At 36.8% G+C, this 19509-nt stretch overlaps 1 protein-coding gene across 50 annotated transcripts in view; it reads left to right on the top strand.

Annotated features, from left to right (window-relative positions):
* Window positions 1–19509, top strand: part of PRR16 (proline rich 16) — a 361985-nt gene that overhangs the window by 106713 nt on the left and 235763 nt on the right. For 29 of the 50 annotated variants that reach the window (XR_012053195.1, XR_012053193.1, XR_012053191.1 and 26 more), the window contains 3 exons: window positions 3341–3461; window positions 4512–4718; window positions 5872–5967. The exons of 9 other annotated variants lie outside the window; for them this stretch is intronic. The gene's annotated coding sequence lies outside the window, so the exon portion shown is untranslated. Of the gene's footprint in view, window positions 1–3340; window positions 3462–4511; window positions 4719–5871; window positions 5968–13969; window positions 14050–15142; window positions 15214–19509 lie in introns of all 50 variants that reach the window. 12 more of the 50 variants (XR_012053212.1, XR_012053221.1, XR_012053197.1 and 9 more) reach the window with 9 other exon arrangements.

Below are 19509 nucleotides of genomic sequence, written 5' to 3'. Positions count from 1 at the left end.
AGGAAAATTTGATCTATGAGTGGAAGCTGTAAATGTTGGAAACACAAAGCAGGGAGCTTTATCATAGAACCATAAGAGTCTAGGAAAAAAAGGTATATATTATTAATTATTAAGAGCAGAAAGCTACGGTATAAGCTTACTGTTGAACAGGAAATTGTTGGATAAGACAAATTTATATCACTCTGCTTCATCTATATTGATTGGAAAAACTATGAACTGTACATCAGTTCTTCATGAAGAAAAGGCTGAAGTACTCAACTACTTTTTTGCCTGTCTTCACTGGAAACCCTTCTTCCCACAAGTCTTGACTGGTTGGACATCAGGATGAGGACTGGGAGAAAAAGTCCTTCCCATTCTAAGTGAAAAAAAGGTTCATGACCACTTGAACAACCTAAATATATATAAATCTCTGAATATATATAAATCTCTGTGACCCAATGATATGCGTTCCAGAGTCCTGAGGAAATTGTCTGGTGGCGTTCCCAAGCCACTCTTGATGATACTAAAAAATTCATAGCAGCTGGTGAAGTCCAGGTGACAGGAGAAATAGTTGCTGTACCCTCACTAATGAGGGTGTAAAGGAGGACCCTGGGAAGTACCAACCTATCAGCCCCATCTCCATGCCTGGGAAGATCACAGAGCAGATTCTCCTAGAAGCTCTGCTTCTAGGCACATGGAGGCCAGGGAACCTCCGTGTGTGTGGCTGCACACTGTAGAGTATGGCTGCACAAGTGTGAGTCCTGCCCAACCAACCTGGTGGTCTTCTGTGATGGAGTGGCTACACCAGTGTGTAAGGGAAGGGCTACAGGGGTCATTTATCTGGACTTCAGTAAGGCCTTTGACATGGTTCCCCATAACATCCTTCTCTAAGTTGGAGAGAGATGGATTCTGCAGGTCAACTGTTAGATGGACAAGGATTTGTTGGGGGTCACATCCAGAGGTTAGTGGCCAAGGGCTCAGAGTCCCAGTGGCAAGTGTTCTTTAATATCTTCATTAATGACACAGATAAAAGGATCGAGTGCACCCTCAGCAAATTTGCAGATGACACCAAGCTGAGTGGTGTGGTGACACTCCTAAATTATGGGATGCCATCCAGTGGAACCTGGACAAGCTTGAGTTGTGGACCCATGGGAATATAATAAAATTTAATAAGACTAAGTGCAAGGTGCTTCACCTGGGTTTGGACAACCTCTTTTACCAGCCCAGGCTGGGGGATGAAGGGATCAAGAGCAGCCCTGTGAGAAGATCTTGGGGGTGCTGGTGGGTGAGAGGCTGAACATGACCCAGCCATGGGCACTGACAGCCCAGAAAGCCAAATGTGTCCTGGGCTGCAACCAAAGCAGCGTGGCCAGCAGGGGAGGGACAGGATTTTGCCCTCTGCTCTGCTCTGATTAGACCCCACCTGGAAACCTCCATCCAGCTCTGGGGTCCCCAGCACGGGAATTGACCTATTGGACTAAGTACAGAACCAGTGGACTGATCACCAAGGTGATTAATAGGATGGAGCACCTCACCTATGAGGAAAGGCTGAGAGAATTGGGATTGTTAAAGTTGGAGAAGAACAGGCTTTGAGGTGACCTAATTCCAGCCTTACAGTACCTGAAGAGAAGAAACCTGTAGAAAGACTTACTACAAGACAAGAGGGAATTGCTTCAGACTGAAGGATGGTAGGTTTAAATTAGATATCAGGAAGAAATTCTTTACTGTGAGGTTGGTGAGGCACTGGAACACGTTTCCCAGAGAAGTTATGGATGCCCCATTTTCAGAAGTGTTCAAGACCAATTTGGATGGGGCTCTGAGCAACCTGATCAAGTAGGAGGTGTCCCTGTCCATGGCAGGGGGCTTAGAAGTAGATAATCTTTGAGGTCCCTTAAACACAAACCATTCTGAAATTCTGTGATTTATGCTAATTTACTCTGTGAGTCCTTGCTGTGTGGTAGAAGATGGTAGAATGATAATCATAGTTATCAACCCAGTTGTGTTGATAGGACCACACATGGTCAACTATGTCCTACATGTCCTGTATTTTAATTTTGTAGAAACTGGTGCTTGGAAATAAAAGACAGATTAAGGATGCTGCTGTGGTCTTTGCTTTTGCCAGGGAGTGATATGTAATTTTTGGTACAGACTTGGACTAGGAAACTCATACATTTCCTAGGGTCTCAAATTTATATAGGCTGGGTAAGTGCATACATTCAGTTTATGTGGTAAAGGGATAGGGGCTGTGGGGGTAACATCTATGACAAGATGCCAGAAGTGGTCCCCATGTCAGACAAAGCCATCTTCTCAAAGATGGATCTGCTCCTGAGCAAAGCTGAGCTATCAACAGTGTTGGTGCACATCTGTGATAACATATTGTCCTTATTTCCCATTATTCCACTCTGGCCTTTGATTGGCAGTAGGTCAAATTTTTCAAGTTGAGTCTGTTTTGCATGTGATGGTAACAGATGAAGGATCTCCCTGTCCTTATATCTTTATGCTGTTAGCATTTTGTTATATTTTGTCCCTCCATCCAGTTGAGTAATAGGGTGATTTGGTGGTCACCTGGTGGTCAGCTGAAGTCAACCTACCAAGTGACTTATGTTCACATGCCTGGCACTACCTTGGTGGAGTTGATCTGTTGCCCAAGCCTGGCCCGGGTGAAAGTCACAGCAGTTGGAGTGCAATGCATGTTCAGCATTTCTTCCCATAGTGATTTGCTTAGGTGGCAAAAAAGGACACTCTCATTAACATGAGCCTGATGCCATCGTTATGGCTTGGTGCAACATGGAAATTGGAAGGGGCTGGCCTACCTTCTCTACCTGGCTTTTCTTCTCAAGACCCAAGCTCTCAAATGTATCTGCAGCATGAAGCTTGAGTGCAGTGGCACATGCTGTGGTCTTGTTTTCATAATGCATTACACAAAAAAATAAAAGGAAAATTTTCCTTAAATTTCAATTTCACATTTATTTTTTTTGTGTTAAAAGAACAATTCCAATTTCTATAATGTTGACAGAAGTAAATAAAAGGATCACATCACAAGAACTAATTTTTCAGAAAACTTTCAGTATATGTATTGTTTGATTATGAAATTATATACTGTATATTCTCTTACCTGTGATAGAACCAGAGCTGCCTCTTCCTTTTCTAAATAAGGAGTTTGAGGTCAGTTTTATTTATCTTCAGAGGAACCTTAGAAATTGCAGTGAATATAAGCAAGCAGAACACATGATTCTGGGTTGAAATCAAATGTGATTGCTATTGGATGAAGCAGATATTACAATAAAATTTCATTTATAAACAATGTTATATTGTTAATGTAGGTAACCTTTTTTTTTTTTTTTTTTTTTTTTTTCTGAAGAATGGGAATAAATTACAGCAGGAACCCAGAAGAATTAATTTCTGGGTAAATTGAATCCACCTAAAGGCAGGCAGCAGTGAAGTGTAAAGACATGATGAAGAGTGCAAAGGATGATTAGAAGGTATTTTCCCTGACTTATTTCTGGAGGAACTGAAAAGGAGAGAAATCTAGTGCATCTAGTGGATGAACAGAACATGTGCTGCAGGGACATGGGATTTAGTGGTTCACTTTACTCCCCAGTTTCTTCGTATGGGTCCAATTTATTGTGGTAACTTTTTTATCACTTACCATCTGTTTCTAGTGATGCACAACAGTGAAATATTTGTTTGGCCTCTTTCCTTTGGAGAAGCGTTTTGGTCATTTCTCATTAATACTTTTCCAAACCCAAGAGTTTAAAGTCACATGAGGTATTACAACCCAGAAATTTTACATACTCATTTTTCATCATTTTTGCTTACTGTCAGAGAGCTTTTTGGCTGTCCAGACTACACAGGTGCTACATTAATTTTGCATTAGAAGCTTTTTCAAAACAGTCAGTAGCAAGTATTTTGGTTTAGTGTTAAAATTTTAAAACTATTTTATTTCCCTCAGTTAGCATGGCCATATTTATATAGAAGCAAATATTTAAGTGTTGCTAACAAGAACAATGGAAAAAATAGAAAAAATGTTCCTCTGGTCAAGCTTTCAAAACATTAAACTTGTTTCTGGGCACATAATTCTGGAATGATGCTTTAATAATTTATTTTAAGAAGCCAAAGCTCCAACTTGAATGGAGAAGCTTGCTACTGTTTCAAACATGAAAAAATTTTTAAAAACATTTATAAGCATTTCTCTGTGTGCATATCTGTACATAACAGTGTAGCAGCAACCAGCTGCAAGCTTATGCTGTTATTTCTTGCCCTTTTTAAAACATAAATTTTTATTGGGCAGTTACGATTTGTGTCCCTTTAATACATGTCAAAGGTTATTAAGCATCACCTGTTGGAACCTGGGGTGTTGTTGAGGGTTACATTTGTTGCAGGGCTGCTGATTGCAGCAACTACTGTGGAGAGCAATAGGAAATTATTACCTACTTCTGCTTCAAAAGGCCCAAACCTTAATTTACAGCTCAGAAACAGCATTACATGGCCAAATGCCATTGTCAAAGCCTTATCATGCCATACCATTGCAGGGCTGAAAAGGAGAGAACTTTGGAGAAGATGGATAAGCAGGATTAAGAGGCAGTGAAAGGAAGGATCACACTGAAATGGAAAGCAGAGGATGAAGTAGTGGTGCAGAAAAAAGAAAAAAAGAAGAATGCAAGAATAACAAGCTAACCTAGAAAATATTCTAACTTCATTATCACTGTCTGACATCCCACCTTAGATTAGGTTTAAAGGTAATCTCTAAGTGACCTCTTCACAAAATTTCTTTCCTGAACGGCACGTGATACGAAATGATAAAACATTTAACATTCATTGGTTTTGTATTGAATATGTGAGGAATGGGCAGAAGGACATTTACTTTAGTTCTGTATCTTATTGTGTCTGCGTGTTTTTTGGTTTGTTTTTTTTTTTTTTTTTAATTCTCATAATGCCTGGAAGTCCTTTGACAAAACAGGAAGTTTTCTTTTGAACTTTATGACTAACATAATCACAGGAAAGCTAAGCGCATTGCTGGGATTTCAAATAGAAGAAGTGCAGCATGAAGGAGATATTTTATAAAAGCCATAGAAGTGGTCCTGGGAGTAAATGGAAATTATAGAAATACAGATGCATCTTATAGAACATGACAGTTAAAAGGGAGTTGCATTGAAATGTCATTTTAACTAGCTTAGACAGAAATTAACCCTCTGAATAGACAAGACTAAAACCATCCCTAGAGCCAGTGCCTAGGTTATTGCATCAGGGGTGAATTGGGCCCAATGTACTTATGATAGGATATGGAACTTGAAAAGGGCATGAACAAAGATGAATTGGAAACAGATGTCAGAAAGAATTTTTAGAATCATGCATTAGTAGCTACTGGGCAAGATGGTTGAGGAAAAACACAAAGGGACAAGAAGAAGGAAAAGAGAGGCTGGCATATCTTACTGCTTCAGCTAAAAACAGTCTGTGCAGGTGATATCTGATGTCCCTATCATTTCTTCTTTTACTCACTACCACGTTGATATAAAATGGCAATATTGAAACATGTTGAAGCTGTCTCTTAATATTTTGCAGTGTATCAGTCATATTATCAAACCATAGGATGGTTTGAGCTATAAGGAACCTTTAAAGATCATCTATTCCAAGCCCCTTCCATGGGGGTGGCATGGGGTGGATTCAGCTACATCTGGTTGCTCAAATGGTTGTTCCATTTTTTCACTATCCTCATAATAAAAAAACCTTCCTTATATGTAGCCTGAATCTATGATCCTTTTGTTTAAAACCGTTACTCCTTGTCTTACAACTGCAGGCACTATTAAAAAGTCTGTCCCCATTTGTTTTTGTAAGCCCCCTTTTAAAGTATTCAAATGCTGCAATGAAGTCTCCCTTTACTCTTTTGTCCAGGCTGAACAATGCCTAATCTCTCAGGCTTTCTTCATAGGAGAGGTTCTCCAGCCCTCCAACAACTTTCGTGTCCCTCCTCTGGACTCGCTGCAACAGGTAGGTCCATGTATTTCCTGTGCTGGGACCCCAGAGCTGGATGCAGGGTTCCAGGTGGGGTCTCACCAGTGCAGAGCAGAGCAGAGGGGCAGAATCCCCTCCCTTGCCCTGCTGGCCACACTGCTTTGGGGGCAGCCCAGGATAATTGGCTTTCTGGGCAGCGCCTGTCTAACCTCTCATCCACCAGCCATATTTTTGGCAGGGCTGGTCTCCCTCTGTTCACTCCCCAGGCTGTGTTGCTGTGTTGATGCCCCAGCACAGGTGCAGAGCCTCCCTGCACTTGGCCTTGTTTGAAGCTCTTGAGGTTAACGAGGGCCCACTTCACAACATTGGCATACCTCATTCAGCATGTGTCAGATTATTAAGGTTATGGAAGTAATTTTATAGTACTTTTCATAACTCCAGATTGAAAATGTTGTCACAGAACTTCAGAGACGCTAGCTGATTACACAGTGTAGTGAGATAGAGCAAGCCTCTGGTGCTGGGAGACTTACTACAGGGTTACTTCTAGGGAGCTCTTAGCAATGGCTGCAATAAATAATGTATTTAATACTGATGCTTACTAACAGAGGTCATCAGATGGCCATTGGATATTTTCAACGCCATGTACCCAACTGCCTGCCGTGAGAAGACATGAAGTGATTTTTTCCAGATAATATTTCTGATTATACTTAACACAATGCTTGCTGTATCTAAGTCTTCTTCCATTTAAATCACACTGTAATAATTTAACATGAAGATAAGCACTCAAAAAAAAAATCAGATATCTAGTGTAGAGATAAAAACTTCAGCTTGAGGCATTAATATAAGGATTCTTTGCAGTGGCAGTGACCAGTTACATAAAATTTTATGGATTCTTAGGTTCATATATAGTCACAGACCTGTGCATTTGTTAGCAGTAAAAATCCCAGGTAAAATGAAACCTGGACAATTCCATGATAGTTCAGAAACTCTTTAAGAGAAGGTGGATGTAGGGAGTGCGGTTCTCCAGGACGGCTTTGATGAATGGAGACGAGAGATCTCTGAAGGCTGCTCTTAGAATATCAGGTTTATTAGGGATTGTGAAAGGTCTTGCTTGGAGCTGCCAGACGCAGCAAGTGGCAAGGCCTGAGGGGATGGGGAGGGGAGAGACAAGGGGTTCTAGGAGAGGGTGGGAGATCTAAGAGGGGGGAGTTCCAAGAGAGGGGAAGTTCCAAGAGAGGGGAAGTTCCAAGAGAGGGGAAGTTCCAGGAGAGTGTCTGGCCCCTCGGAGACCCCTTATCAGGGGGCTTCAAGGTGGGCTGGAACAAGGCTTGGGCCAATGGGGTCACAGACACTTGATGTTTCAGGGGAGGGTTACAGGTGTGGGATGAACCATACATTCTGGGGGGTGAGATGGAACAGTCCATTTGGCTTTTGGACCTGTCTGTGGGTGAGGGTATTGTCCAGCCACTTGGGGGGGTTGTTTTCAGCCTGGCTGTACTATTGTGAATCTTTTGCCAGGCAATTATATTTATCCATCCTTCCCAACAGGTGGACATTATATGAGCTTAACTGGAACTACCTGCCTGATTTGCAGTTTGGACTTGTACTAAGTTTGAAAGCTATTTCCAGAACTGGAAGTGCCAGGACTAAGTGCTAAACCACATATGCCAGATAACCAAAAGTAATTTAGCTGAACTGATATTTTTGATTTTCATTAGACAAGGAAAATTGCATTTTTGATCATTGAAACATTCAGTGAAACAGAATGTATGACTTGAATCTTCCAAAGGTGTGAATGTACTGGGAATGAAATGCTGCTGCTTTTTCCCTTTAGATAAAATAAAGCTAAAAATGCCAGATGAGTGTGCATCAACTCTGTGCTATCGTATTCATGGTAATACTGAAGCAAACAGATCCCACTCACCTTGGAGAGGTGATCCTCACCTGGTCCTTCTCACCTGTAAAAGTTTTGACGGCCCCAAAGACTTTGATCATTTTCAGTTGTTATTCTATCCTTTTATGCTTTAATTGTTCAAAATTGCATACCATTAATTTTATCTTTTCAATCAATGTTCTAAAAATTCTAAGTATTTTCTACATAAAACTATTTATGATATGTTTGGACTGTATATATTAAATTTCATTCAGTGTAGACACATTCTGTTATAATAAACTCATCATACTGTTTTTCTGGAAACAAAAATTTTTATCCTGGAAATTTATTTGTGGGATACCATTCACTGCTTTATTTGTTCCCCCAAAATTACCTCTTGAAAGAAAAGAATATGAAGTATTAGTGTTGCCTTTTGTACTCTGGATTTATGATTTCGTGCAAATACTCATAGGTAGTGACAGCTTCTATATTTTAGATGTAGTTGGAACCTAATGATAAATCAGCTGCAAATATTAAAAACACAATATTGTTATTTGTTTTGGTATTTTTTCTTGTTAAGTTTTGGTGAGGGGTGGTGTTATTGTTTTTGTTGCATTTCATTTAATTGGCCAAAGGGGAGTTTTGTTTTGCTGGAATTTGTTATGTAGCAATCTGTAAAAGTATTGGACTGATCTGGAGGCTGATAAATTAATCCATAGTTTCACACATTTTTGCCAAAGTATTTCTTGCTTCAGTTAAATGTCCAACAAAGTGGAATTGCAATTGATTGCCACAAATCACATAAAAAATGTAATTTAATTTTCTAGTATTTTCAATTTGAAATCCATGCGTTCACCTGTGACACTATAATATTTCATGTTCATGGTGATCTGCTGTAAATGTTGCTGAAGGTTGAAAGCCACAAATAGCTGTGCTGCTCTGTTCTGTAATTTCACATCACACTTCAAAAAGGGAAGTTAGTGCTCTGTTTCATTGTGAAAACCCTGTAGCATCTGCAGTAGGTTTCTGCTTATTACTTTTCACTGTTAAATAGTCTGTGGCTGTGGAGCCTGGTTGGTTATAGACCCGTAGCTAAATTCAGCACCTGCAGAAATAGGCAGATTTCACCAGTTTAAGTATAACCATTTCTACAAATAGGGTGTTTGATCCATTACAACTTTGAAATCTTTATTCAACTTTCCCACATTGTAAGTCATCCTTGAATGTCTTGTAGTACAAGAAAAAGTTTCTCTGAGCTCTGGAACATTCATTACTGCAGATTTCCTCAAGTTTGGATACCACCTTTTAAATTAAATAGTTTAAAAGGGCATTGCTTTTAAGTATATTTTAATGCCTGTTTTTCCAAAATTTTTAAAGTTTAACATAAATGCACCATCTCTAGAAAAACAATGAGTCCCATTAAATATTAAAATCCATGTGAAATGCTGTTGTTAAGTAGAATTTCACACTGAGTTGGGCAAGATAATGCAAAGTTACAATTCTAAAGTTAAGGTGAAGATGAATGACAATTTAGATGTTCACTCACAAAACTAAAAAAAAAAATCTGTATTTTTAGAATAAAATAAAAAATTTTCTTTAGAAAGGTTTATTTACAGGAGAACAAAAAGAAGTTTTTACTGTCTTTGTTACGGAAGTCTTAGCTCTGTGCACATTTATAAAATATTGTTTCTTAAGAATTGTTATTACATTTGGTTAACTTTTGAAAACTGTGGTGTTCATATTATAGGGTCTGTCTGGAACAGCTTAGTTAGGAAAAGAAGGCCTAATCATATAATTGAGGAACAGGGTAATTAGATTTTTAAATAATTATGTAATAATTAAGTATTTATTGAAAGTAGCTGTATTCAAATGACATATATTTCAAAATTCTTGAAACAACATATTTAAAGTCTGCATAATAAAATTTCAACTGTTTGTCTCTTTAAACAGAGACCTCCTAAACAGAGCTGGCAGAGCAAATCAGATATTTCACTTTACAGAAAATTTTTCAAGCCTGCAGCATAATTCCTGAGTTTGAAATATGTAAGTTTAAAAGCATCTTGAAGAACCACAGAAAGAAGCTTCACTTCTTTGTTCTGCCTCAGTTGCTGGGCAGTGATGGAGAGCTCATTCCTGGGTATGGCCTTTGGCAGCAAGTGCATGAGGTGCCCTGCTGCTCTTTCCTGACAAAATGTGCTGTGATAAATCTGTAACAGATTATCCTCCAGAATTAAACCAGATGCTGTCACTTTCCAGGAGTACACACAGATTTGTAGTGATCAAGTGGGCAGATTTGCACTACAGAAATTCCTAGGATTAATCCCAAGGATAAATTAATATAATTCATTCCAGCCCACCTGTACAGATGAAGTAATTTTTGATAAATTCATAAACTTTATTATATTGCTGTATAAAAATACTTTTCTTGCAAAGCTAATCTGCAGTTACTAATTTATGCTGTTCTAGACCATACTTATTTCTTCAGGACATGCAATTCTCCAAGCAATGTAGTAAGCATCTGGATTTGTAAATTGAAAAGGCCTATACTATTCTGGATACTAAAACTTAACTTCCATTAGTAGGATTATCTTTGATATTCATAGTTTTTATGTATATTTTATTATGGTATTTAACTTGTTATATTTATTTTTAGGGTTTTTTTCTGGGTTTAAGGGTTTTTTTTAATATATTTTCCTGTCATATTAAAAGAAAGAGGGGAGGAGATACCATCTAACTGGTATTGCTTCCTAATGCAGACTGGTAGATATTTCTTAGATATTTTCATTTTATAGATTAAATTCCTGTATACCTGAAAAGTTTAACTTCTGTTAGACCAGACTGCCTGAATCCCCATTTAACCCACCCTTGAACATTCCCAGTATCTGAGAATTTTTTACAATTATGTATTCAAGCATCAGCAGTGAGTTATTTATGAACATTTCTTATGCTGAGAACAACTAAGTGCTGAAGGCAGAGGCCCAGCATGCCATAGAAACATGCAGAGTCCCTGGAAAGATTTAATTATTTTTTTCTGGAAAGATTCAAATTTCTTTGGGACAAGGCCTAAAGTAACCTGTCCTAGCTCTAAACTCTGCTCTGATATGGACTGAACTCCACCTATTCCTTCTGGTTTTTCTCTGATCTTTTTATCTCAATTAGCTGAATGGAGATGACTAAAATGATCTAATAAAAATTGGCTCAGAAAGTTGATGCCTGTTTCATCATCCCTCAACATGTGGAGCATCACTAATAGGCAAATATTAATAATAATGTCTAGTTTAATAGTGAAATTTGCTCCAGAAGATATGTTTGAGATGATTTCTATGTATTTTCTAAACCATGGATTAAAAATGCTTTTGCTCAAAGGTCAATGTACTGTGAAAAGTAGATTTTAACGCATGTGTATGCCATGGGCTATTTCAGACTTAGCAAGATGTAGAAAACTATATTAGAATTCTTTCATGTATGCAGTGGTTCTGGGTAGTTTGATCTTAATTTTCTTGAATTAGTTGAAAAGTGGAAAAAACATGAAGTGTATGTGAGTCTGAATTTCCTCATAAATTTGCAAACTTGCTTCAGTCTTACTGTGTTAATACTGAGTATTGTCTGAAGTCATGTTTAGCACCATTTTTCTCCTCCTTTAGGGATATCTGTTATAAGTACATGAGTCTGTCCATTCAGGCTGTTCACTGAGCACTTTTCATGGTTCATTCAGTCATTCCACCACCACATATATTCTTAATTTTGTTGCTTTGTGAACTGAAATGAAAACACTGTGTTGCTGTGTTATTAGTACATTATCACTGTTTAGACTTGGAGACAACAAAGGCATTTAGGATTTTCACTGGTTTTAGTTAGTGACACTCAGCTTCCTTCCTAGAGTTTTCCCACAGTAATGTCTTTGAGCTCAGTCATGTCTGTCTTTTTGGTCCTGAGCACAAGAATGTGTCTGCTTTTGCTCCAGTATTCATTGATATTGTCAATGAACTATCCAAAGATACTCTGGCCCACTGAATTAATTTAGTAGTATGCAGAGTTAGTGTCTGGATATGGTGGTCTTTGGGAGACAAGTGCCATATAGAAAATAACTTGGTCAAAAAATAATGCTTTTATCTGGTTACTTTTTTTGCCTGAGAGATATATTTCCTTTTTTGAATTTACTACCAAAAGTTATATAGAGGATAACTTCGACGTATTACTACAAAAAGTTTGAGCACGATGTTTCTAAAAAAAACAACCCAAAACAAAACCAAAACAAAACAAAAAAAATCAAAAAACCCAAAAAAACCCCAAAAAACCAGAAAAACCCCAAACTTGAGTTTTGCCTGTGCCTCAGTTGGAAACTTTTGGAACAGATAAAGTTAAATTATTGTTATAGTCACCTCATTTTTCTCAATAGCAACTCAACATTCCTCCAAAGTGTTTCACACTTAGAATCACTTTGCAAATATTACCACTATATTCCAGCAGCAATGTTAGACATTGTTGTCTTGAATATCACCTGCAATAAAGCAACCCATGATGCAGTTTGTTCTTTTGAGAGATGAAAATTACTGCAATTTCTGAAATAGCAGTAGATCTTGTAAAATAGTTTTTCATGAAAGTATTCATTTACTAGATCTTGTAAAATAGTTTTTCATGAAAGTATTCATTTACTTTGCACTTTCATTTGCCTTGCAGAGAGAGAAAATCACAACTGCATAAAATAATCCCATAGCTAGCTCATAAAATGTTCAGGCTAGATGAAAGGTTGGGAATGGTGGTGATTAAATTACTCTGGACAGCAGCTCAGGCACTTTACATGTAGAGATAATGCAAATAGGTGGCAATTATGTGGAATTAGAACACTCAATTGCTTTCCAAGTCTCTTACTGCAGTAAATTGATTGACATTAAACCTAATCTAGATTGCTTCTCTAATCTAGATTCTCTCTTCAGGCATTCAGTTACCTGGAAAATTTATCCAGCCTCTTCTGTTGCTCCTGTCTAGCTGGCTAGTGCTATAGTTATTTATAATAATAATTAGATGTAGTTATAATATTTATAATAACTATAGTAGTTAGGTGAAGCAGTCAATAAGAATGCAAACTGTAGAGTCAATGATATGATGACTTTGGCTTGACTCCATGATAAAACTACTGTTTTTTGCTCTTTAGTTTCATGAAGTAAATTACAGTAACTCTGTTAGGACATCATATGTGTCTGTGTGACAACTGGCATAACTACGCTGTCTGTCCTTTCATATATTTTTGGGCATATATTTTTCATATATTTTGTATAGTATTAGGTACTGTAGGTATAGCAGGTTATGGGGGCAGATTGTGCCACTTGGGAGAACAGAAAGTGTACTGCAGAGCAAGACATTTGAGCGTGTGGAATGAAAATTTTTGAACAGATATAGAACATTTAACATTGTGGCACTGGCAGACTTCAAGAAATAGACAATTATTCAATAAAAGAAAAGGTAAAGAAATTATTTTTTGAGGATTGTTGACTTGTAGGAAGCTACCAAATAACACTGAGTGTAGAGCAGGCCTTAAGGTACATTCTGATGAAAGGGAGACTTGTAATTTCATTTTGATCATTTTCATTTTGACCCAGAAGACCCAAATTGCCTTTTCCAAACATTACCATAGTCTAGGAGCTACTGAAACCTAACATTGAAAATTGAAAGAGCTTTTTGGGTCTTAAGCATATTCTCCTCACAAATATGCTGGGACATCCACCTGAAAATCGCATCCCATGTCAAGTTCTGAGAAAGTGTTTTTGCTTATAATTTCTCTGCTTAGTGGCCTCAGATAGCTGTCAAAATCCTTTTGGATAGCACAGTATTAGGATAGAAATGAGACAACAAGACTTTTTCAGTGTAAAATGTGTTTCTTTGTTTATAATCCTTTTTCATCTGGATCCTCCCTGTGTCTGTAGTGAGTAATTAATTGCAGTCATGCTGTCTCTTTGTCAATGACTTGTACATTATTTTCTAAAAAAGTTGCATAGTTTCAGCAAAAGCAATGGGGGAAAAACTCATACTCACAGTAATTTGGAATCATGTTTGTCTTCTAAGTAGTAGATGGGGTTAAAATCCATCTACAGGAGGGAAAGAAACATTGCTTTTCTCACTACTAGAAGGATATTTTAACATTTAAAATCTGTTTTCATGTCTAAGGTCTCTCCCTTTCTCTTCTGTGTGCATTCTCTGGATGGATTAAAGGAAAAAAAAAGGACTCTTCAAGTGGATTTGATATGGTCAGTTTTTACTATGAAAATCTATGTTCACAGAGAAATTATTTACACGAGTGCTTGTTTCTGAATCTCAGCCAGCTGTGAATGTCAGCAAAGCAAAGTGGCTCAGCCCTGCAAGTGTCTTTTGCCTATCTACAATGCCCAAAACAAATTAGGTTGTAAATTTCAGCTTTTAATGAGTAAAGGCATCTCCAGTATTCAGTAGTCACTAAAAATAGACATTTAAAGGTAGTAAGTTACAATTTTGTACTTATGCTTTTTTTTTCTGGGCATCTGTGTTACCAGATTTATTTGTGGCATGTAACAAAGGGATAGGTGAACTTCAAATGAGCCTTCTAAGATAAATTAGTGTGTTTCTACTACACCACTACCTGAAATTCTAGTAACTATTGGCAAACTTCAGATATGTCTAGGAACAAAACCAAAGTTGCTATTTACTATTTCATTTTGCCATATTTCACTTTGACAGGGCAATGTTCTTTCTGTTCAATTTTACTGGAAGTGGTTGCTTTTCTTGAAAATTTGATATAGTCCAGTTGAAATTGCTTTACATGGAATATACATAACAGAGATAATACTTTCAGTTGGCTGATGATACTTACCTATAAAGCAAAGTAAAATCTTGATAAATATGGTATTTCTGTATATTATCTTGTGTCTTAGAAATTTTAGTTTGGTATGCATAACAAGTTTTTCTTTAGAAATATTCACCCATGAGAACTCTTGTTCTGAATTGTTTTAATTGGTTTACACCTATATTTTTATATATACAATTGGATTAAATTCTGTCCTATGTGCATCCGTTATGATGAAAATCAAAATACAGTTTGGCCCAAGCAGGCTTTTTCTCCATTTTCTGTTATGTTTTAGTTTCCCAGCAGCTGCCATTTCTTCCATTCCACAAAATGCAGCCTTTTTTTGTACTTTTGAACGTGCAAGCTTTTTACTTTGCTGTAGATGGCATTCTATTTTTTTCCTAATAGTAATATTACAGACTACAGTTCTAATATCATGCATATGATTTAATAGTAATTGTTCTATTCTGATCACCTCACTGTGTTTGTCTTTGCTTCTTTGCTGTTCTGGCTCACTGGAGCACTGAGATTTGGGGAAGATGGTGCTCAGAGGAACATCACTTCCTATAGTTGATGTCACAGTGAAATGAAGGTATATAAACTTTACAGATTATAAAAATCCAGTCATTGTCTCTGCTGAACACTCTTAAAAACAAAAGGGTATCTGAGATTTCTCTCTACAGGCTGTGTTGATAAGTTCAACAGAGAATTTTTCCATAAATACTTTTTATTAGAAATCACTGTGAAAATAGTGGTGCAACATTTTCATGGCTGTGCCATTTGACTTTTTGAGGCACAGAAACCTCTCAGACTGTACTCACATCCTTAACAATAAGCTTGCAATTTACTTCATAATCAGTTATAGGATGTATTTTTTCCCTTTCTGAGATATGGGGAATTATTCAAAAATAATTTAGCATTTTTCTCATTTCGGGATCACCAGTAGGGGTGGGAAGAGTCCCCAGGTTTTCCTTCTCTTGGGAACTACATGGGTCAGACAGAAAGCAGTATTAGTGGTTTGGGGTGTTAATGATGATGAATTTAAGAACAAGTCTGGTCACAGGAGGAAGTTAATTCTGGAGCAGAAATGAATTTCAGACAGTACGCATTTCTGAGCTCTTATGGAGATGTTTGTTGGAGGAGAAACTTCTAGAATTTCAATTACTGAGAAAATAGTTTAAATTAAAGTATTTTTTTTCAGCTGAGAGCTAGTTAAAAATGGCACATTATCTGTCCTCTGTGTGTCTCTAATGAAGACCAAAATGTTTGTAGGCCAGAACATCTTTCAGAGTCATGGTCTATTATGTCACCAGCTGTATAAAATGCAGGTATTTGGGATAAGTACAAACCAATTTCAACCCTGTGGTCATGACCAGAATTAGATAATAATGCTTAAATAAATAAAATTATTTTAAGAATATACCTGTTATGAAAATATGAATGGTTAAGGTCAAACATGAAGAAAACCCCTTTTTTTGCAGTGTCTATACTGATCGTCACAAATGATAACATTTAAAGATGACTACAGATACGTTAGTATGACCATGTACTTTTTCTGATAGTAAAAATCTTGTATGATCTAAAAATTCTTATGTTTAGACATGTTGGCTGCACCTTCAGATTGTTGAAATTTGTATTTTACAGAAATTTCATCAGTAAAAAAGCTTAGTGTCTAAACAGAAATAAGGTTACCAGAAAATTTCAAGAGGACTAGTGGATTTTTTGACACTCAATCAGGTGGACAGCTTAAGCAAATATAATAAATTTACTAATTGCTCTGAAGAGTCTTACAATATCTTCATATTACCTTTAAAATGCATCAATATAACAGTTATCTGTGCATTGAACAGGTTTTGTTGAAATTAAATAGGCGATAAAGAAAATATACCTCCTGATAGTTACTGTGATATGTTACAATTAATCCCTATAGGTTAGATAAAGCTATAGAGTGTAAGTTTAAAACATTGAAATTTTAAGTAGTGTAAGCATTCCCTCACTAAACCCCGAGTTATGAGAGCATCTATTACAATCCTTTGCAGCTATTTGCATTTAGATATCCTATAAATAAATTATTAAATACATTATTTAGAGAGTTCTGGCCTGCTATGTGATTTCTGCCATGGATACAAAGTGGGATAGCTTTGTAAGCTTGAAATACACCCTAAAGTAGTTAATGATGTAGAGACATTAAAATCTCATCTTAGATTTTATGTTCAACCTAGACTTTCTTGCTAAAACCTTCTTAAAATTAATGAATAACTCTCCTGTGCATTAGGATTTGGGTATCATGGTTTTATGTATTTTCTGTAATAATTAATGCTCTGATATTTGACAGCAGGGCCAAATTGCATTGTTACTGTTAATTAACCATGGATTTTAGAAAAGAAACAGGGAAAAAACCCACCAATACTTGGAAATACAATTTCAAAGTATTTTTATAAGTGCATTTGTTTTAATTGTTAAGAAATATGTCTATAAATTCCATATTCTATAGGAATATTACTTGGACATAGCAATATCTCTTTTTCTTTCTATTAATTTAAATTGAAGCAGGGCATATAATTTATCAAAAAAGAGACAAACTATTTAACTATTAACTATTAACTAAACAATTTAATTTCCTTCCATAAATCTATTTTTCTTTGAGGTTGAACTGGGCCATGAGAAACTCTGTAAATTCATTGTATTGTAATGCTTGTGCTTTAGAAAACCATAACATTTTCAGCAACTCCAGTAGATGTCACATGGTTAAATAAAACATGTTTCTCAGTGCAAATCCGTTGCTGAGCCCACACTGGGTCAACATTGGCTGAGGAATTAATTAGGAACTACAGAAAGAAGCTAGATGAGAGTCTCAATGACTTTTCCAAAGATCCATGAGAATTCATAACGAAGAGGAAATTACAGAAAATAGCGGTGAATTTTTGGCTGTGTAACCAATAAATGTTTTAATTTTGTAAGTCATTAGTGATGTAAACTTGTGAGAAGAAGGTACATGCATGTGATAGGTAGGGAGCATGCTGTCTTTGTTGAAGCTTTGTCAGAACAGTCAATGGGCATTGACCAGTGCAAGAGCAAAGGGCTGAGCAGCCATGCAGAAAGTACAATTAGTATAAGTGAGAAACTGAAGAGGGGATTGCTAGCAACTCGGATGTCTAACAAAATAAAAAGAAAAGTTTCCATTTGTTGACAGAAATTTAGTCTACTTGTAGCATTACCTAAATTTATATACATTTGCATTACTGGAACAATCCATTCTGAGGTTATCACCTCATTCACACGTATCAAGTTCGTATGTATTTTATGCCAATGAAGAGAAAAATACCTAAGTTAAGATTAAGAGTTAGAATGTTGGGACCATAAATGCCTATGGAAGTATTAAAGTCCATAGAGATTAGATGGATAGACCCATTTGTACATGAATGTTTTACAAGAGTGTCACTCTTTAGGAGAAGGTCAGAAATATTGGATTGTCTTCTAGTTACTCAAAGTAGTCATGTAACAGTAGTAGTAAGGATCAACATATTGAGAAGGTTTCAAGACTATGAATATACATTTCCATGGAGAGGACATTTGCATTTTTTCAAGAAGCGAATTCCACCTTTGTTAAGTAATGCCTTGATAGAAATATTCCAGAAATTACCAGAAGAAATGAAATGACAATACTCATTTTCAATTCTGAAAATTCTGAATTTTTCGGAATATGATTTTCCCAAGTAAAAGTGTGTACCACACTGATTGCTGCACCTTGGCTGTGGGTCTGCCTGCCCTCAGAGGAGCAGAGACTTGCCAGAGAGGTGGAACACAGGAAAATGTTCGGGCAGGCACAGCAAGCCCAGACAGCTATTGTATCTGCACCCTGTGGTGGGGGTGGAGAGACACTATAGGGAACTCCAAAGAGGCAGTACACGTCATCCCTATCTCTGCCATGGGGCTGTGTCTGCAGCTGTTCTTCCTGGTGCAGATCTCCCACCTGTGTCCAGGCTCTTCTGTCAGCCCAGGTGCACAGCTTAGGTAGATGGGGAGGTGTCCACCTGCTCTGAGGCATCACCATGATGAAGAGAGTGGAACAACCCAAAGACAGATGCAGTGTTCCTTTCATGTAGCTTCTGTATTAAAGTCTTGTTTGAAAGGTGGAAATCAATCTGCATTAGATCACAAGGAGCATAAATTATTCAGCATGAAACAGTTAATACAAATTTTATTTCCGTATCTTCCATCAAAACCTATCAATTTATCACTACTAAGGTATGACAGAAGGAATTAAATAAGATTCTGTAATTATATGGAAAATTATATGAGAAATTAAAATTCTATTAATCATTATTATTATTATATTCTTCATGTTTCTATATGAATCAACAACAGGAATTACATTTTAATAAATACAGAAAACATAAATAACCTCTTTGGATTTTCCTTCTAATTCCATCTCAGTTAACAGGCCTTTATGTCAAAATCCTAGTAAACAAAGGGAGTTTATTTGTTTATTCCTGTGTTCTTCTGAGAGAAAACTTTATGGTACTGTCTTAAACCAGATCAAGAGCATATTGATCCTTCTGCAATAAGATCCTTCTTTACGTTACTTTTTCCTGATTTCTTATTTTTAAAGGGGAAGAACATTATCTGAGATGCCATCATCCAACTTAGTTTCTGTAGTGCCACTATTAGACAGCTGCAGTAAAAATAAAATTATTAGTAATTACTTCTATACATAGATTTATAAAAGTATTACTGTCTCAACAGCAGAAGGCTTATATTTCATTAAAGCTTCTAAAGCACAATATACACTTTAGCTACTTCTGATGCATCCTTATCAGTTAGTACAGTGTTCAGCTAACTCTTGAACAGTTTGCAGTTTTTGAGCTTTCTTATTTATGGGCTATTT

Source organism: Taeniopygia guttata, chromosome Z (assembly GCF_048771995.1).
Source record: "Taeniopygia guttata chromosome Z, bTaeGut7.mat, whole genome shotgun sequence".
In the NCBI taxonomy this organism is placed as follows: domain Eukaryota; kingdom Metazoa; phylum Chordata; class Aves; order Passeriformes; family Estrildidae; genus Taeniopygia; species Taeniopygia guttata.
Note: the sequence above shows the minus strand (reverse complement) of the source record. Positions and strands in the feature narration are given on the sequence as shown.